This window comes from Canis lupus, chromosome 12 (assembly GCF_003254725.2).
Source record: "Canis lupus dingo isolate Sandy chromosome 12, ASM325472v2, whole genome shotgun sequence".
Taxonomy (NCBI): Eukaryota; Metazoa; Chordata; class Mammalia; order Carnivora; family Canidae; genus Canis; species Canis lupus.
Genome location: NC_064254.1, coordinates 6,199,316 through 6,220,340, shown reverse-complemented (window position 1 = coordinate 6,220,340; position 21,025 = coordinate 6,199,316). Strand labels below are relative to the sequence as shown.

Here is a 21,025-nt window from a genome sequence, read left to right as displayed (position 1 = left end):
GTAAGCAGAATCATGTAATATTTGTCTCTTCATGTCTGGCTTATTTCACTTAGCATAATGTCCTCAAGGTTGTAGCAGGTGACAGGATTTCCTTCCTTTGGAGGGCTAGGTAATATTCCATTGTATGGATGGACCACCTTTGGTTTATCCATTCATCCTTGATGGACGTTTGGGTTACCTCAACCTCTTGGTGGAACTGTGGATAACACTGCAATGAACATGGGTATGCAAATATCTCTTTGAGACCCTGCTTTCAATTCCTTTAAATAGATATCTAGAAGTAGGATTGCTGGATCAAATGGTACTTCCGTCTTTTTATTGTCTGAGGACCCTCCAGACTGTTGTCCCTAGTGGTTGTACCATTTCACAATCCCACCAACGGTGCACGCTGGTTCCAGTCTCCACATCCTTGCCAATGCTTGTTACTTTCTCTTTTCTTTTTTTTAAGAGTGGCCATCCTAATGGGTGAGAGTAAACAGGCTCTTTTTTTGTAAAACTATTATAATTTCTTCTCACTGCTCCAGCAGTGAGACTATTGAGTCTGGTTACATGATTGACCCAGTATTTGGCCAAGGGAGTGTGCTTTCTTTGCAATCGTTGGAGTACCAAGCAAAGTTAGGTAGCCACACCGGTGCTTTTGACCTGCTGAGAATTGTCAGCTGTGGCCTGTGGCTGGAGAAATGCACACATGAGCTGTTAAGGCAGGCCAAGTCTGCCACTATCTTTGCTTTGATTCAAAAGATGCCCCAGAGGAAACAAGGTCCTCTCAATGGGGCCAGATCCCCTCATGCAGCCCCTGTCACCCTTTTCAGTGGCCTGTCGTTGATGTTATCTTACTCCTGACATCTGTCCCAAGGTTACCTTTGGTGAAGGAATTGTTGTTGACAAATTCAAAGCCAGGACAGTTTGGCCCTGTTGAAGGAGCTTTGTAGAGCCTCGAGGCATGACTGAGGGCCAAAGAGGCCGCCTGTATTGGGGTGCTGCACAGCTCGAGGAGGACTTCATGCTTGGGAAGCTGGATGGAAAGCTCAGGTGCTGCCCAGAAGAGACAAGAGAAAATTCCAGATTGGGGGGCAAGGCCTGCAAAAAGAGAACATAAGCTGGATGTGCAATTGAGTGGAGCCAGTGGTATCTCCTAAAAAGAGATGGTGTGCGCAGTGGTCAGTGCATGGCTTGTAAAGTGAGTTAAGATTTGGGTTCAGGGATCCCTGGGTGGTGCAGCGGTTTGGTGCCTGCCTTTGGCCCAGGACGCGATCCTGGAGACCCGGGATCGAATCCCATGTTGGGCTCCCGGTGCATGGAGCCTGCTTCTCCCTCTCCCTCTCTCTGCCTCTGCCTCTCTCTCTCTCTCTCTCTCTCTCTCTGTGTGACTATCATAAATAAAAAATAAATAAATAAAATAAAAAAAAACAAAAACAAAATAAAACAATAACAACAAAAAACTTAAAAAAAAAAAAAAAGATTTGGGTTCAAACGCGACCAGCTCCACCAGTTACTCAATGTGTGGTCCCAGGCAAATTATAGAACTTCTTTGAGTCTGTTTCCTTATCTTCAAAATGGGATTATTTTTTAAAAAGCAGTGGCGGCATGTAGGGGTTGGGGTGTGCCTGGCCGGCTCAGTAGGTAGAGCGTGTGACTCTTGAACTCGGGGTTGGGTGCAAGGGATTACTTTTTTTAAAAAGGGAAACAAAAGTGCAACCTCAATGAGATGTTGTGAGACCAGTATTGTTTATCAAATGGCTACTATTTATCAAGCACCCTTTGGGTTCTAGTGGCTTTGTCAAGCACCTTCTAAACACACAGTATGAGACAGTGGTCAAGAGTGTAGGTTCTGGGGTTTGACAGGTTTTGGCCAAAAGCCCAGATCTGCTATTAACTGTGGGACCAGAGATGAGACTGTTTACTTCTCTGGGCCTCAGTCTACTCATCTTTAAAACGGGGATGATAAGTGGCAATGATAATGCCTGTCTCTCCAGGTTAACATAGGCATCGGGGAGGTATCACCCAGAGCTGGGTACCCAGTACAGGTGCTTTCATTCAACATGTTCATGACATGCCTACTGTGTGCTGGCACTGTGCTGGGGACAGGTGATCAAGGACGGATTAGACACAACTCTGCCTTCAGGAAGTTATACTTCAATGGACAAGACAGACAAGAAAACAGCTCATTTCAACACTGATCTGGAGTGGGCAGGATCGGACGAGTGCTCTCCACTAAGGCAGTCTTGAAGCGGCCTTTGCAAGGAGCTTTTACATACAGTAAAGACGTTTCTGATCAAAGCTTGGCAGAGCTGATGGAGAGGGGACATTGCTTCCAGCCCCCTCTTGATGCCTCCTGTTTTTCCGGACTCCTGTTGGAGTTTTGGGCGTGGGAGGAGCCTTCATTCTTTTTTGTCAGTTGTATCTTTCCAGTATAAATGGGAGGAGTGTGATGGAGCATCCCGAGGCTTTTTTGAAAATCATCCTGGTGTCTATTCCAAGCTGGAGAAGAGGTTCACTAGAACTTGCTGGAGAGTTAGCATTCTGGAATGAAGATGCCATCAGAGTGAGAGCAGCAGGAGTGGGCTGTGGTGCTGGAAAACTGTTGGCCCAGTGTCTGGGGGTCAGGAGAGAGGGCAGTCGTCTTGCCCAAAGGGCCTCGCAAGAGACCCACCACTGATTGCTTGGTACCCTTGTTTTCCCTGGAAGAGTATCCTGCCTCCCGACTGGCTGAGAGCTGGCTCATCAGCTCGTGGCTACAGAGCACCTTTCACCCACCTCCTGGCTTCCAGCACATGCACCCTGCCTGTGGGGCACCAGGTTCATGTGTTTTCAAGTTGACAGCCTCCTGACCCCAGATGCAAACCAGAGGATTTGGACACATGAGCCTGATACGGTGTCAGTGGCGAGACAGTCTCTTGTCAACCTAGACAGAGGAAGAGAGAAGAGGAGCTGGGATGCCCCCCCACCCCCGCCCCACCAGGCCCAGCTGAGCCCAAAGGGGCCGGAGACTGGCCTGGGAGTGTCACTAACCCCAGCAGCCAGGCCAACCCTTCTCCCCCTCGTTGAGAGGGAGGCTCCAGGAATCAGCCAGCCTGGTTTCTCCTCCTCCACCAGGCCTGTCACCGTTTCCACACACAGCAGTGTCTGTGGGGGTGGAGGCTTTTTCCAGACATGTATTTAAGTGAGGAGAGAAAACAAGGCGAGTCACCCAGGATTTGCCAAGTCAGTAGGCAGGAACGCAACCCGAGAAGCCAAAAATAAGACACCGGTGAGGGTCACCCTGCTGTCCCGAGCTGCAGACGGTTCACGGCCCGTGCCGAACAGTCTATAATCACACTTTTGTTTGAGGCCCCTGATCCCAAGGCATCGGTCTCCTGGTTGGAAGGTAGTAGAGCCCTGATTGTGGGCAGTGAGTAATGGTGACTCAGGAAAATTCACAAGGACACAGGGAACATCCCCGAAGTCATCTGGGGACATGCCCTGGTTCCCCCTGCCGGTCAGGGAGCCAGGAGTACTGGTCCCCATTGTAAAGGAGGAATTTCTAAAGTTTTCTCTGGAACTTTGGCAGAATTCTATGGGATCTTTCAGAGGAAGTATCAGACTTTGGGTGTTTTTCTGGGGGAAATTACTAAAAAATTTTCATCTTTACATCTATTTGTGAATTCTCTTTACTCTGATGGAGCATTTGTTACTGCTACAAACAGTACTCCAGAAAGCAAATTATGGCAGTAATAATAATAGCTAACATTTATTTAGCTCTTATGACATGCCAGGCCCTGGTCTCTCCATGTTTTTTTGCATTCTATCATACCTAAGGCTTCATCAGTCTTCTGATAAACCCTTATGGATGTACTACTAAATAATGCTGCCAATTAGGGGCAGCTGGCTGGCTTGGTTGGTGGAGCGTGTAATTCTTGGTCTCTGGGTTGTGAGTTTGGGCGTCACACTGGATGTAGAGATTACTTTTAAAAAAGTCTTTTTTTTTTTTTTAAAGGTTTTTTTAAATTTATTTAATCGAGAGAGAGAGAGAGACAGAGATAGAGGCAGAGACACAGGCAGAGGAAGAAGCAGGCTCCATGCAGGGAGCCTGACGGGGGACTCGATCCCGAGCCTCCAGGATCACGCCCTGGGCTGTAGGCGGCGCTAAACCGCTGAGCCACCTGGGCTGCCCTAAAATAAAGTCTTAAAAAAAAAAAAAAAAAAAAAAAAGAATGCTGGCAATTAATCCATGGCATGTCATTGATTTTAAAATTCACCCTGATTCCAGAAATGTTATAACAGGAATCTTAGGATCAATGAAATCCAATAACTAATTCTCAGTTGCCTTCCTTGCTTTACAGATGGGTTAACTGAGGAACAGAGAGGTTGAGTCAACTTGCTCCAATGTCACATAGCAAGTATATGGTGGAAATGAGATTTCCAGAGTCAGGTTCATAACCCCTGTGATATATTGCATCTGCGGAAGTAATATCTGTCCATGGGCCGATAGAGGGAAGGACACAAAAAGAGAGGGGAAAAAGAGGACCCTGCCCTCTACTCCTTCCTCATCACTGCCCGGGTCAGTGCTGATGTCTCCTTTAAAAACTTCTTCTAGATCTTGCTCCTCCTCTCATTCTCCACAGCTAGCATCCTGGCTTTGTCCTTCCTCACCTCTCTCTTGCTCCTGCTTGGACTATTGCAGTAGCCTGTAAGCTGCCATCCTCCTCCAACTCCTCCCACCCCCAACACAAACTGAGTCAGTGTCATCTTCCAAAAATGTGAATCTGTTCTTGTCACTCTATTCCAAAACGTCTAAGGGATCCAGATCCTGGTTTGCATTTGTTCATTCACTCTTCTGTTTCATCACCTACTCTGTTGGGCTCAGAGGATATAAAGGTGAGCAAACCCCAGTATGGTCCACGGCCTTGGAGAAGCAAGATCTCTCAGTGGTCAGATATGACCCAGTGTGAAAATGTGCTGGGCCCATGGGAGGCACATCTACTCTGGGTCTCAGGGACCAGTTGGTGGAGGATGAGTGGGAGTTCACCAGGCAAAGGATGGCAAGGATTCCCAGGGAGAGAGAACAGCATGTGCAAAGGCCCAGAGGTGAGAGAGAGGTTGTAGCAGAGTGTCAGATGGGCTATGTTCCAGATTAATCTAGAAAGACAGGTTTTTGAGGTGGACAGCTGGGCAAGGCTGGCCTCCCCTTTCTTTTTTGGCCTCTACTCCCTTTTCTTCCTTTCCCCACAATATCCCTCTGCAGGGATAAATGCCTATTTATTTCCCAAACAGACATCTCCCTCTTCACACATCCTCCACAGGCAGCAACCCTCAGCTCAGCAAACTCATCCTTCTAGACCTTTCCCAGTGAAAATACTTCTGACCTTTCACTTAGCTCTCTGAGCTCAGAGTTCTGAGCCAGGCAGGAGAAGCCTGGGGAGTTGGTCTTGGGTTCGACTGGCAGGGGGGTGAGGGTGGGGGGTTGGAGCATTTTTACAGCATTCAGTTGAGTAAAAGCTGAAGTTCTTATAAAGGCCTACAAAACCCTGCACAGTCTAAACCAGTGCTTCCCTCTGACCTCATCTTCCACTGCTCTCCCCTTGGCCAACTGCTTCAGCAACACTGGTCTCTCTGCTGTTCTTTCAGTAGGCCCCCCACCCCCACATTCCTACCACAGGTCCTTTGCACTTGCTGTTCTGGTATACCTTTCTTATCTTCACCTTCATCTGATTTTGCTAGAATATCATCGCCTTCTCAGAGAAGTCCCCCAGGACCCCTTATGTAAAACTGCAACCTCTATTTCACACTCTTCCTTGCTTCTTCTTCTCCCTAGAACTCACCATCTTCAAGAGCTTGTGTGATTCACTTATTTATTTGTTTACTGTCTGTCTTTCCCCACAAGACTGTGGATTCCAGGAGGGTCAAGGATTTGGGTCTGTCTGGTTCACTCCATATCCCCAGCACCCAGCACCCTGTCTGGCATACAGTAGGTGCTCAATTAATGTCTGACGGTTGAATGAGTAAATTCTGAGCTCTGTGTGACAGGCAGGCTCTGCCCCAGGTGCCATGGAGGACAGCGGCCGGAAGGAACAAGGTCTCTGCCCTTGCGAGGACGCTGGCCGAGCTGGTTCTGGCGGGCAGTGGGACAGGTCCCTGACAGCCAGGTGAGTCCTAGGTGAATCACCGCTAATGAGATGGTGAGGGCCACGCCAAGCTGCTTCCCACACGGGCGGCCGACAGGTCACTGCCTGTCGCCAGGAAACTCCTCAGTAAGGATTGAACAGGACCCTGGGCTGGGGCTGGAGGAAGTGCCCGCCTCCCCTTGAGACCCCACCCATTCCTGAGGACTGAGTCGGCTCACCTGGGCTCCCCCGCCCCTAGGCCTTGGCCAGACGCTAGTTTGTTAAACTCGGCTCCAAGATTTCCTTCCTAAAAGGAGTTTCGGTCCTTGCGTCCCACACTCCTCCTGGGCAGGGCCTGTTGGTTGGCTAGCCCTGTCTGGGTCACTGCGCCTGCCGAGGGAAGGCAGCTGGGCCTGGCTGGATCCCCCTGGGCAGCCAGGAAGAGTCAACCGACCAACTGCCCAGAATTTATCATGGGTGTAGACGGGATCCATGGGGCTTGACTGGAGTGTGTGAAGTGAAGTGGTCTTCATGGCCATATCCCACCCGCCCCACAGCAGGGCATCGGTTTCCATGAGCCTCCATCTCCTCATCTGCAAAGTGGGCAAAGCCTCCTGCCCCGTGGGCAGCTGCAGGGCCAGGATGAGATCATGGGTAGACAGAGCGAGGAATGCAGGTGTGTAGCCAGGCCTCCGCCCCGCAGCCCAGAAGATGTGGCTGGTGTGGCAGATGTCTGCGGCCAGAGCTGGCCAGGCCGCGTCGCAGAATGAAACGGCCTGTCCATGAGTCCTTCCCTCCCTTCCTCTCAGGTCAGGGTCCTGGGGCCCCTGCAGGCCCTCCTGCCCCAGAACCCAAGAGCCTCACCCCAGCCTTCTGTCCAGGTCTGAAATCCCCACCCTTGTTCATTCACTTCACAGTAACGCATCCAGAGATTTCAACAAAAGCATTTGTCGCTCAGTTATCAGATGTCCAGGGGGCACGGCTCAGCTGCTAGGCACGGTGCCTGGTGGGTGGGTGCAAAGAAGGGGGCACACAGTGAGGGGTCGGGCTGGTCCATACCATACACCGTGTGTGCAAACGCCAGCAGGGCTCTCATACACGCACGTCTCCACGGAGGGGTCCGCGGGTGCTCAGAGAAGGGAGGGTGCTGAGGGTGGGTGTTGGCAGCCCCTCGGAGGAGGGGCAGGGCCGCCTTATGCTTTGCTGACTGCATTTGTCATTTATCCTTACCACAGCCCTGTGATGCTGGCAGCACGGGCACCATCCTGCCCATTTCACGGATGACAAAACCCAGGTCCAAAGAGGGGAAGTGACTTGCCCAAGGCCTCAGTGATGGTGAGTGGCAAGGGCTCATCTGGAATTCCAGTCTCCCAAGTCATGTACAGAGGTCTCTCACGCCCCGTCTTCAATTTCTTCCTCTTCTCACGTATTCGTTTGTGCCATACACACTACACAGGTACTTACCATGTGCTGGGCACTGTCCACAAGCTGGCGACGGAGAGGCAGCAAGAAACAGTCTAGAGGAGAAAACACTCACGTACACACATAGTGAAGGCTTTCATTGAGTCCTCCATTCAGCATGTTTACTGAGTACCCGTGATGCACGCCTGCATTACTCCAGGAGCTGGGGATGTAGAGTGAACAAAATAGGCAAGGAATACTGCCCTCGTGGAAGTTTCCTTCCCATAGGAAAGCAGATAATAAGCAAGTGAGAGGATACTCCTGAAGGAATATGACACAGGGTCAGGGGACAAAGGGTGGCCAGAGCACTATTTGAGACTGCATGGTCAGGAAGGCCTTTTGAAAATAGGTCAGATTTGCTTGTGGTTGTTTTTTGAGATGACATTTGAGCAGAGGAACCCTGAGGTTATCTGAGAAAATACTCCAGGCAGAGAGAACAGCAAGTGCAAAGGTCCTGAGGCAGGAGTGTGCATGGGGGTGTTCTGAGAAGCATCAGGAAGCCAAGTAGATAAGGGAGGGAGTGATAGGAAGTAAGGTCAGGGAGGTCGTGGGAGCGAGGGGGGCATAGATCTTTAAAAGGCCTTTATAGGTCATAGTGAAGTCTTTGCTTTTATGCCCAGTGAGACAGGAGCCACTGGGGGTTTTGAGCTGAGGATTGACGTGGTCTGGGCTAGGTTTTATTTTGTTATTTTGTTATTTTTTACAGATTTTACTTATTTACTCATGAGAGACACAGAGAGAGAGGCAGAGACTCAGGCAGAGGGAAAAGCAGGCTCCCCAAGGGGAGCCTGATATGGGACTCCATCCCAGGATCCCAGGATCACGACCTGAGCCAAAGGCAGTCACTCAACCACTGAGCCACCCAGATGTCCCTTGGGCTGGGTTTTAAAAAGATCTCTTTGGCTGCTGTGGAAAAGAGACTCTAATGAGGCAAGAGGTAGGGGTGGGCAGGGAGACTGTGACGGGCTACTGAGATCATCCAGGCAGAGATGGACCAGGTTGGTAGCAGTGGAGCAAGGAGAAACAGTCACATTCAGAATGTTCTAAAAGTAGTTCTAACAGGGATGCCTGGGTGGCTCAGCTGGTTAATCCTCCAACTCTTGATTTCAACTCAGGTCATGATCTCAGGATCCTGAGGTGGGCCATTGGGCTCTGCACTCAGCTGGGAGTAGGCCTGACATTCTCTCTTCCTCTCCCTTTGCCCCTCCTCCGTTCCTGCTCCCCCGTTCCTGCACCTGTCCTCGCTCTATAACAAATAAATCTTAAAAAAATTAAAAAGTAAAAGTGGTCCCAACAGCCCCTGCAGGCAGACTGGACGTGAGGTACAAAAGCAAGGACTCAGCAGCAACCTTGGCTCTAAGAGCAGGAGGGCAGCTCTGCCCAGGCTCTGCTTCCCTGCTCTGTCGTTTGAAATGTAAGTCGAAGCTGCCATCATCTTCCCGTCTAATGTGGGACTGTCAACCTGCACAAGAGGCCTTTTTTGTTTGTTCGTTTTTAAAGATTTTATTGATTTATTTGACAGAGAGAGAGAGCACAAGCAGGGCGGGGGGGGGGGGGTGGGTACAGGAGGGGGAGAAGCAGGCTCCCTGCTGAGCAGAGAGCCCTGGGCGGCTCCATCCCAGGACCCGGGATCATGACCTGAGCCCAAGGCAGACCCTTAACCCACTGAGCCACCCAGGCGCCCCTGCACAATCATTTAGGAAGCACTTTATCCATAAGTGTCAAGAGCCTTAAAACTTTTCATGCTCAAAATAAACAAATAGAGTTCTAAAAATGAAACTTTTCATGCTCTTTGACCCCAGCAAGTCCCTTTCTAAGAAATGCCCCCTGGCGAAGTTGACCTGAAACACAGGCAGCATTTGATGCCTCAAGACCTCTACTTAGACTGTTCCACTGTCCTTAAATTCATGTTTCCTGAGCGTTTCAATGGCAAAGGACAAGACGTCTGCTACAATGTCAAGTGGATGCCGTATTGCGCATGAGACTCGAGGAAGCGGAGAAGAAATCAGAAATCGGTTGACAGTGATTATCTCTGAGTTGAGTGGATCTTGGATTGCTATTTACATTTCTTCTTTACACTTTTCTGCATTGTGTTGATGCTCTAAGATGGACGTGCGTCGCCTTTGTGATAATTTGATTTAAAAAGCAGTATTAAAAAAAGAGCAAGGAGATGTGGATTCTCAGAAACTGAGGAAGCACAGCAGCGGCCAAGCCAGGAACAGAGAACCAACCGACCGACCCATCCCTTCCAGGGAGAAGAGACAGCAGCCACGTGGAGCTGGCCGACCTGGTGTCCGGCAGCCTTCCCCCCTTCCCCCCTCACCTCCTCCAGGGCGGTTGTTCAGACCTGGAGGAAGGAACAGAACCAGGTCCAGAGCCCGCCACCCCAATGTCAGTGTTACCTGCCCCCCTACCTCCTCCCTCCGGCCCCTGCAGCCCTCAGATTTTGCTGCTCCTCCTCTGCTTCCATTACATCTCACCAGAGGCCTGATGCTTCCATCCTTGGTGTGTCTCCCCTGACTGCCTCTGAGCATCCTGTATCCAGCAGTTCTCAAAGTGTGGTCCCCAGATGGCAGCAGCCCATTAGCCATTGAAATTCACGGGACCCACCCTAGACCCACTGAATCTGAGCCTCTGGAAGAAGCACCCAAGCAATCTGTGTTTTAACAAGCTTCCCAGGGTTAGTTTGAGAACTGTGTGGCCTTATGGTACAATCTCGCTGTGGCCCATGTTTGACACCGATTATGTCACTTTACAAATTGGCATGATTCCCACCTAGCAAAGAAATGAATTAGGAGAGGGTCGGGGACATGCTCAGGGTCACACAGCCAGCTAGAGGCTGAGCAGGAACTTTGAGCCCGTGCTTTTGTTTTAACCTTTATGCTTTGCCATTGGCTGGGACTTCAGGCTCTCCTGTGAGGTCCAGCTTGGCACTGGGTGGACCGAGTGCCAGGGACCTGGGTTGAACTGGAGTTTGGGCACTATGGTGTCAGGGCCCTGGCTGCTCAGCGGAAGACCAGACTGGCTCCCCACGCCACCCAGGCCGCCCTGGGCCCCCTAAGGGAGGCTGCTGGGCTTGCCTGCTGAGGCCCCTGGGCCGCGACAGCCAGAGCCGGTCAGGGGTGGACCGACGCCGCAGAGGAAGGACGCAGCGCCACCTGCTGGCCCGGGGCACGTCATCGGTGACGCTGGCATGTAAACACGGGGACCCAGACACACATCTCAGGGACACCATGACGGATGTGCACGTGCCTCCTCCCACTGCACGTGGGCATCCACATCCACACGTGGATGTCTGGGCCTGTGGGCACGTGGGTCTCTCAGCCACCCGGCCTAGCAGATAGCACTAAATCCACTCATTTATTCATTTATTTCCTCACGAAATGTTCGCTGAGACACGCCAAGCCCACAGTCGCTGTCGCTCAGGATCCCACAGCCTGGGTGATGGTTAAGAGACCAGAAATCATGAGGTGACATGGATGAGGGTCCTGAGAGTGGTGCGCCCGGTGAGGTCATGAGGGCAGCCTGCAGCCCACCTGAGCTGGACTGGGGGCAGAGAAGACTTCCCTAGGAAATCCCTGCCCTGCTAGGTCTCGTGTGAATGGGAGATGGCTGGGTGAAGGAGGCAGAGGCTCATCAGATCAACGCTCAGAGGAGAAGCTGCAGAGGAGAGCTGGGCCCCTTGGCAAAGGGTCTGATGCACGGGCCACGGAGCCTGGACTCTGTCCTCCAAACAATGGGAAGCCACGCAAGGATTTCAGCACGGGTACTAGGCCACATTCTGGGGCCATATCATTCTGACACATTCCTACGAAAGCCTGGGACCTGGAGGTGTCTTGGCTTCTTCTGGGGCAGGGCCCAGGATGTGATCGATGCCTGTGTACTGTTTCTTGTTGCTACAGCAGCTGCCCTTGGTAGGTCAGAGAGGGGGAGAGGCACCCCAGTCCCCAGAGAGAAGCCTGCGTCCCATCTAGAAATGAATGAAGCAAACAGAAGCCACTGTTAACTCAATGTCGGGTAGATGCCCTTTCTTCACTCACTAGGCCGTCGGAGATAGCACAATGGGTGTGGCCTATTCCAGAATGTGGCTCCCTGTGCCCACTGGGTACCCCCAGTGTCCTTCCTGGAGAGTCAGTCTGAGGAGTGGGGACTAGATGGATGAGTTTTGACAGGTGGTGAATGTAGTGGGGGATCTAGAGCACAGACCCAAGGGTGATTTGGCTAAAAGACTGGGGAAGGGGCAGGCAGAGGGAAGGGAACCTGGCAGCTGAGAGGGAGGGGAGCAAGAAGACCCCTAGGAGGAGGTGGCAGGTGGTGCTGGGAGCAAATGCTGGCAGCTCCTCAACTCTGCTCAAGAGCCCAGCTAAAGGGCACGACTTTGTCAATGGCCGGTTCTTCACCAGCCTGGCCCCCGGCCTGGCCTCCGGCCTGTGGTTTTCCTCAGTAGAGAAACAGTGGCAGCTTCCGAGAAACCCCACCAAGACTTTCCTGTCAGGGCAACTCCAAGTTCCTCTTACTGAGGAAGGGGAAGTGGTGGAGTTTCTCCTCAGGCCTTTCAGTTTCTTTCTAAGAAGCCGGAGTGTCCCAACCCTAAGGCCCTTGGCAGAGCCACATGTTAAAGGGGGAGACCTTTTGACTTCAGGGGCTTTCCCACCTCAGTTCCAACCAAAGCGTGTTTTGTTGGGGCCCGGTGTCAGAAGTTCCAGAAGAGGAAAGCGAGGACGTGTGTTTTGCGAGCCCTTTCCCATGGCCCCTCCTTTCTTCCTCTCCAGGGACACAACCCCAAGCCCAACTCCCCACTCCCCACTGACAGGCACAAAAATGTGACCTGCCTTCCCTCAGCAACACCAGGCTAGGAAACTTATTTCTTCAAGCCTCAAAGCCAACCTCTTCTGAGTCTTGCTTCCTCAGGGCTCTGCTGGGCAACTGAAAACGTCACCTGAATGAAGAACCAACAGGTGTCTTCAGCTCAATGCCCATTCTGGTCCAAGGGGGACGTGCCCATTTAGTAGGCCCAAAGCTTCCTGAGGACAAAGCGTGGGAGCCCAGAGAACTGAGAGCAGCCTTCTGAGGAAGACCCACTGGCTTGGGGGTAAAGTAAAAAGCCCTGACATTATTCAGACAATAGCCACCATTGATGGTGAGCGCTCACTGTGTGCCAAGCATTTTGCATTAATTTCCTCCTGTATAACTCACAGTGACCTCCCCCATGAAGATACAATCGTGATCCCTGAAGTCAAGCCACCCGCCCAGCTCACAGCCCACAAGCCCATCTTCCCAGAAGACCTGTTCTCAGAAGGGTGGGAAGGAAGACCATCGGACCCTCAGAGGAGCTGGCTGGGAACGTCTGACTGCGGTATCCCGAAGATTCTCACAGCAACGTGTGCCTCTCTGAGAGGCGAAGAGCAAGCAATGAGGTTGACGCTGCCTTCCCAGAGCCGGCAGGGCCGGGGCTGTCCCCAGGGTGGTAGGAACTCCTGTGGCCCTCTCATTTTCCTCTCATGGGTATCGTTCTTTGCCAGCACATATGTTATGGGGACAGTGGGGGGACTCCCCCAAACTGTGATGCTGTTCGTTCCAAAACATTTGCCTGGAGGCCTGCTGCTGCATGACTCACAGGCTGTTGAGGTGGCAAGAAAATCCACAGCTGCTGGTCAGAAGGGCCTGACCCAAATGAAAACGGAGGCTCAGAGGGTGGCCAGGTGTAGTAAATAAAAACACAGGATGCCCAGTTAAATTTGATTCTCAGATAAACAACAGTGTTTGGGATATCTTTATACTAAAAAAAATTGTTGTTGTTGTTTATTTAGCTAGGCATCCTGTTTTGTATCTGGCAGTCCTAGATACTCAGCACCTGGGGCACCCCAACCCCCACCTTCCCCAAGGTTCCAGTGGGGCTCTGCTGAGAGAGAGAGACAGAGACAGAGACAGAGACAGCTGGGAGAAAACCACTGGCCTGGGATGAAAGCAAACCAGGGATTTGTAAAGGTTACAGAAAGGTAGACACACTCAGCTTCTAGGGTTCCTCCTGAGTAATCTTCAAGATCTCAGTCTCAACCTAGGGCAGAGCTCTGTGTTCAAATTCCACAAAAATGCAAGGGTGGTCCCGAAGAAGTCTCTCCTTTCTCTGGGCACCAGTTTTCCCATCTCTAATAGGGGGAGATTTGAGTCTATGGTGGCTGAGGACTTCCTAGCCCTTGGCTTTTCCAGTCCAGGGGGAAATCTGGAAGCAAGGGAAGGTGCGAGCTCACCAAGAAACAAGTTTTAGGAGGAGGAAGAGGCCAGCTCTGTTCAGAAAATGGTGCATCCCTCTAACTCTACAGCTTCAAAAGAGGATCAAGGCATTGCAACCGAACATTGGGTGCTCAGGGGGCTCCTCTTGGATCAGGCACACCCAATGCATGCTGGACCTTCTTGGAAAGGGCCCTAGGACACACCACAGCTGTGTCCATTGCTGTGGCTCCCCAGGACCAGCCAACTTTCCAAGCATCCACGGAAATACTTGAGCCACAGTGGGGATTGCTACTAGCTCCAAAATTAGGAAAGCATATTATAAAGATGAAATGATTAAATGCCTACAAAATGTTAACTAGACAATTGCAACTTGGCTTCTATAGTTTATGCAAATTATTGGTGATGTGGCACGTGGGTGTATTTGAATACATTTGAGGGACGTGGCCTTTGAAAGTAAGAATGCCCAAGACCTTCACTATTTTTTTTTTTTAAGATTTATTTATCTATTTTAGAGAGAGAGAGAGAGAGCAAGTGAGCAGCAGAAGGATCAGAGAGAGAGGGAAAGAAGCAGACAGGAGTCTTGAGTGCAGAGCCCAACGTGGGGCTGTATCTCATGACCCTGAGATCATGAGCTGAGCTGAAATCAAGAGTCAGATGCTTAGCCCCACTGAGCCACCCAGGAGGCCTAAGAACACCCAGGGCTTTAAGGCCCACAGAGGGCAGTTCCTGGAATGTGGTGACAGCAAGTTCCCTCCAGACCAGCAACAGTATTCCAGGATCTGACGGTGATGTGGGGTGAACGTTAGCAGCCAGCCTCTCTGGGGTTAGGGAAGTGGGCAGGTCCAGGAAGGCTCCCTCTGGGAGGACGGTCAGGGTCCCAAAATGGTCCCTGGAGGGGGGACTGGCAAGATTGTGCAGGGGCCTCAGGGCTGCAGCCTTGGCAGGCAACTGGAGGCCATATCCCGAGCCCTCAGGCTGGATGGATGCCAGGATTATTTCTCAGCCTCCACCTGCTGGAAAGGCCAGCGATGCTAATGCACAGCCCGCAGTGGTGGCCCCTAAGTGGTTAGGAGTGCCCCAATAACCACCACCAGCTCCATACCTCAGAGCTACTAGCAGGTGATCATAGCCTTCACTATGGACAATGGGCATTTTCTCAATCTTAAGTAAAAGTGTGTATCTAGGATACTTGGTGTATTAGTTTGCTAGAGCCGCCATAACAAAGTACTGCCACCAGGGTGGTTTAAACAACAGAAATTAATTTTCTTACTGTCCCGGAGGCTAGAAGTCATGGATCAAGGTGTTAGCAGAGCTGGTTTCTTCTGAGGCCTCTCTTCTCTTCCTGGATCTTCATACAGTCCTCCCTGTGTGTCCGTCTATGTCATCTCCTCTTCTTCTAAGTATACCTGTCATATTGGATTGGGGCCCACCCATATGGCCTCATTTTACCTTAATTACCTCCTTATTTATTTATTTTTAAAATATTTTATTTATTTTAATTTTTGTAGATTTTTTGTTTATTTATTTAGAGCATGTGAGCAGATGAGAGGCAGAGGGAGACAGAGAGAGAATCTCTAGCAGACTCCTCGTTGAGTGCAGAGCCTGACTCCAAGCTGGACCTCATGACACTGAGATCAGGACCTGAGCCAAAATCAGACATTTAACCGACAGAGCCACCCAAGCACCTTTAAGATTTTATTTTATTTAAAGTATTTTATTTATTTATTCATGAGAGACACACAGAGAGGGGCAGAGACACAGGCAGAGGGAGAAGCAGGCTCCATGCAGGGAGCCCGATGTGGGACTCAATCCCGAGACCTTGGGATCATGACCTGAGCTGAAGGAAGACTTTCAACCACTGACCACCCAGGTGCCCCTAAGATTTTAAGTAATCTCTCTACCTAACATGGGGCTCAAACTCACAACCCCAAGATCAAGAGTCACACGCTTCACTGACTGAGCCAGCCAGGCACCCCCTTAATTCCCTCTTTAGAGATCTATTTTCAGGGATCCCTGGGTGGTGCAGCGGTTTGGCGTCTGCCTTTGGCCCAGGGCGTGATCCTGGAGACCTGGGATCGAATCCCACATCAGGCTCCCAGTGCATGGAGCCTGCTTCTCCCTCTGCCTGAGTCTCTGCCTCTCTCTCTCTGTGACTATCATAAATAAAAATTAAAATAAAATTCATTAGTTTAAAAAAAAAATAGAGATCTATTTTCAAATATAGTCATATTTTGAGGCACTGAGGGGTTAGAACTTCAAATATTTCAAATAATTCAAATATTTGGGGGGGGGGGAGAGACACAATTCAGTCCATAACACTCGATTTTTAACCTACAGATGGAAAACAGTATGTTGACTTTGGAAATGGAAGTTGGACACTCATCCCAAGATCCCTCCTCAATGATGACCACCACCATTCTCTAGAAATTCTTGAGGCTCCCCTGCCTACCAGTGTTGATCAGGGGTATTCTGGGGACATAGCTCCCACCGGCCAGTGGACGAGGAGGACGTCAATGTTGTGACCAAAATGCTAGGACTTCTTAGCAGAGTGGGCTTCTCTCTCTACTCAGTGATGGTCTAGTGATCTTTGCTCTTTAAGAACTGTCCTTGGGATCCCTGGGTGGCGCAGCGGTTTAGCGCCTGCCTTTGGCCCAGGGCGCGATCCTGGAGACCCAGGATCAAATCCCACGTCGGGCTCCCGGTGCATGGAGCCTGCTTCTCCCTCTGCCTGTGTCTCTGCCTCTCTCTCTCTCTGTGACTATCATAAATAAATAAAAATTTATAAAAAAAAAAAAAAAAAAAAAAAAAAGAACTGTCCTTAAAAAAAAAAAAAAAAAGAACTGTCCTTGTTAGGGGCACCTAGAGTGGTTCATCAGTTAAGCATCTGCCTTTGGCTCAGGTCATAATCCCAGGGTCCTAGGATGGAGCCCTACATTGGGCTCCCTGCTGAGCAGGGAGTCTGCTTCTCCCTCTCCCTGTGCTTTCTCCCTATCTTGCTCTTTCTCAAATAAATAAATAAAGTCTTAAAAAAAAAAAGAATAGTCTTCTTTAAAAACAAAGTTTCTAATTCTCTACCCAGAGCTGCTATTTATAGAATCATCCATGAATCTTAAAAAAAAAGAAAAGAAAAAGAGAGAGACACATATAAACTTTTAGCCTTTGTGCTTTTACAAATGTGGCACATGTTTATTGTTGAAAACACAGATGAAACATGAGAAAACAAAATTAACAAGATTCAGACCTCCCAGAGATAATCATTGTTAACATTTTGTTTTATCTCTCTGCACCTATTCATGTGTCTTGATCTCATCTCCATCTACCTTCATATAGTTAAATTTAAAGATAAGATTAAAAAAAAAAGATGAAGCCATATTATTTCATAACTTCTTGACAATTAGTATATCATGATCCCTTCATTGGGCACTGAGTTGTACTCTCTGGCACCGTTTTTTGTTTTTTTTGTTTTTGTTTGTTGTTGTTGTTGTTGTTGCTTGTTTTTTAAGATTTTATTTATTTATTCATGAGAGACACAGAGAGAGAGAGAGAGAGGCAGAGACACAGGCAGAGGGAGAAGCAGGGCCCATGCAGGGAGCCCGATGTGGGACTCGATTCGGGGGTTCCAGGACCACGCCCTGGGCGGAAGGCAGGTGCTAAACCGCTGAGCCCCCCAGGGATCCCCATCTGGCACCGTTTTTGATGGTAGCAGATTATGAGAGTGGCATAAGCTCTTCAGCAAACTTCTTACTTATTGCTGAATACTTGGGTGGTTTACCATTGAAGTTTATTTATTTATTCAAGCAACCTCAACACCCTACATGGAGCTGGAACTCATGACCTCAAGATCAAGAGCCACATGCTCCTCTGGTTGAGCCAGCCAGGTGACCCACCATTTTCACAATATTAAATGAAGTGGTGAGAACATCATTGTAGCTACATCTTTGCCATAATTTAAATTCCTAGAAGTGAAATTTCTGAGTCGAGACAGCCCGGGTGGCTCACTGGTTTAGCGCCGCCTTCAGCCCAGGGTGTGAACCTGGAGTCTCAGGATCGAATCCCCGTCGGGCTCCCTGCATGGAGCCTGCTTTTCCCTCTGCCTGTGTCTCTGCCTCTCTCTGTGTGTGTCTCTCATGAATAAATAAATAAAATCTTAAAAAAAAATAAATTAAAAAAAATAAAAAAATAAATTTCTGAGTCAAAGAGAAAGGATGATTTAAAATTTTTAAACTGGGATCCCTGGGTGGCGCAGCGGTTTGGCGCCTGCCTTTGGCCCAGGGCGTGATCCTGGAGACCCGGGATCGAATCCCACGTCAGGCTCCCGGTGCATGGAGCCTGCTTCTCCCTCTGCCTGTGTCTCTGCCTCTCTCTCTCTCTCTCTGTATGACTATCATAAATAAATTTAAAAAAAAAAAATTTAAAATTTTTAAACTTTATTTTTGAATATATTCACAAGGTTCAAAATGTCAAAGGCATCTCCCTGCCTCCTTTCTCAAGTCACCCAGCTCCTCTCCAACCCAAGACAATCACTATTATCAAGGTCTTATGTTCTCCCCAGAGATATTTTGCATGTATATACATTTTACATATATATTTATATATACACACACCTATATATATAATATGTATATGTATATATACACACACAAGTGTAAAATACAGGTGTATTTTCGGGGCGCTTAGGTGGCTCAGGTGGCTAAGCATCTCCTTTTGGCTTAGGTCATAATCCCACAGTCCTGGAATCCAGTCCTGTGTGGGGCTCCCTGCTCAGTGGGGAGCCTGCTTCTCCCTTTCCCTCTGCCTCTCACCACCCCCGCTTGTGCTCTCTCTTGCTCACTCTCAAATAAATAAATAAAATCTTTTAAAAAACACAGATGGGACAGATGGGGATCCCTGGGTAGCGCAGTGGTTTGGCGCCTGCCTTTGGCCCAGGGCGCGATCCTGGGGACCCGGGATGGAATCCCACATCGGGCTCCCGGTGCGTGGAGACTGCTTCTCCCTCTGCCTGTGTCTCTGCCTCTTTCTCTCTCTCTCTCTCTCTGTGACTATCATAAATAAATAAAAATTTAAAAAATTAAAAAAAAACAGATGTATTTTCCATAAATATGCTACATACCTATCTATACATATATCTAGATACATAATTTTTTTCACAAATGGTAACATTTTCTATATATTATATTGCACTTTGCATTTTTCACCTAATGAATCATCTTGGAGAACTTTCCATGTCAGTACATACAGAGCTTCCTCATTTTTTCAGCAGCATTTCATTATAGGCATGTACTATACTATATTTAAATAGTCCCTTATAGATGGACATGTAGGATGTGTATTAATTATATATGGCTCTATGCCAAATTACTCCAAAACACAGTGACAAAAAAAAAAAAAAAACCAATAAAAATTTATTTTTTTTTAGGTTTTCTGTTGATTAGGAATTTGAGAAGGAATGAGCTGGATGATTCTCACACGGGGTCTCTCATGAGGCTGCAGTCAGATGCTGGGGCTGCTGTCATCTGAAGACTCAACTGGGATGGGAGGATCTACTGCTAAGGTTACTCACTCAGGTAACTGGCAAGGTGGTGCTGGATGAAGGCTAGCAGCTTCAGTTCCTCTCTACATGGACCTTTGTAAGGAGCTGCATGTGTGTCCTCCTGACAAGGAGGCTGACTTTTCAATGTGAGTTTATCTAAGAAGCCTAGATGGAAGCTACAATGCCTTTTATAACCTAGCCTTGGAAGTCACACACCTTCATTTCCACTAGATTCTACTGGTCGTAGCAACTATGTAGATTTGTATTCAAGGGGAGGGAGTAGACCCTGCCCTTCAGTAGAGGAGTGCTAACATCACATTGTAAAAAGAGCATGAAAAAAAAATAAAAATAAATAAAAATAAAAAGAGCATGAGAGATGGGATATATCAGTGCTCCATCTTTATTTATTTTTAAAAGATTTTATTTATTCATTTATTTGAGAGAGAGCAGGGAGGAGGAGCAGAGGGACAGGGAGAGCATCTCCAGCAGACTTTACATTGAGCTGGAGCCTGATGCAGGGCCTGATCCCACAACCCTGAGATCATGACCTGAGCCAAAACCAAGAGTCCAATGCTTAACTGACTGAGCCACCCAGGCACTGCTAAAGATTTTATTTACTCATTAGAGAGAGAGAGAGAGAGCAAGAGCACGAGCCAGGGGAGGAGGGGAGAGGTAGAGGGAGAGGGAGAGGGAGAAGCAGGCTCCCCACTGAGCAGGGAGCCCAACATGGGGCTTGATTCCAGAACCCCAATATCATGACCTGAGCCAAAGGCAGATGCTTAACCACCTGAGCCACCCAGGCACTCCTGTGCTTCCACCTTTAGAAAATGTAAGCTACCACATACCATTTCCAATATTTAGCTATTATGTAAAAATGATGGTAACTACATTTTAAAGACCTTAATATGTATTAAAGACTTCCTTGTAGAAAGGTGTGCCAATTTAGACTCCTGCCAGCCAGTGGTGTTTGAGAAAGTCCATTTCTCTACATCCTTACTACAACTAAATTTATCTTTTAAAAAGCTTTGCTGGGAAAAAAAAATAAAAATAAATAAAAATAAAATAAAAAAATAAAATAAAATAAAATAAAAAAATAAAAAGCTTTGCTGGGCAGCCCGGGTGGCTCAGAGGTTTAGTGCCACCTTTGGCCCAGGGCGTGGTCCAGGAGACCCAGGATCGAGTCCCACATCGGGCTCCCTGCGTGGAGCCTGCTTCTCTCTCTGCCTGTGTCTCTGTGTGTGTCTCTCTCTCTCCTTGTGTGTCTCTCATGAATAAATAAATTAAATCTTAAAAAAAATAAAATATAAAAAAATAAAAGGCTTGGCCAACCTGATACACAAGAAATGGTATCCCATTGTTATAAAAAAATTCCTACCAAGAAAGTGGAAGACCTAAATTTGAGTATCACTGTTTGTTGGGGCTGCCAGAACAAAATACCACAAACTGGGTTGCTTAAACAACATAAATTTATTTTCTCCTATTTCTGGAGCCTGGGATTCCATGATCAAAGTGACAGCAGGGCTGGATTTCTCTTGAGGCCTCCCTCCTTGACTTGCAGACAGTCACCTTCTCGCTATGTCCTCCATGGCCTATTGTGTGCGTGTGTGTATCCCTGGTGTCTCTTCCTCTTTTTATAAGTTCTATGAGATTGGGGCTCACTCTTATGACCTCATTTAATTTTAATTACCTCTTTTAGAGGCCCTGTCTCCAATTATAG

At 48.7% G+C, this 21,025-nt stretch overlaps 1 long non-coding RNA gene across 1 annotated transcript; it reads left to right on the top strand.

Annotated features, from left to right (window-relative positions):
• Positions 1-4,208: 4,208 nt before the first annotated feature.
• On the top strand, positions 4,209-19,670 carry LOC112641508 (uncharacterized). Its single transcript, XR_003124668.3, has 3 exons — positions 4,209-6,125; positions 7,319-7,418; positions 19,195-19,670. It is a non-coding gene; the product is annotated as an uncharacterized LOC112641508 (long non-coding RNA).
• The last annotated feature ends 1,355 nt before the right edge of the window (positions 19,671-21,025 follow it).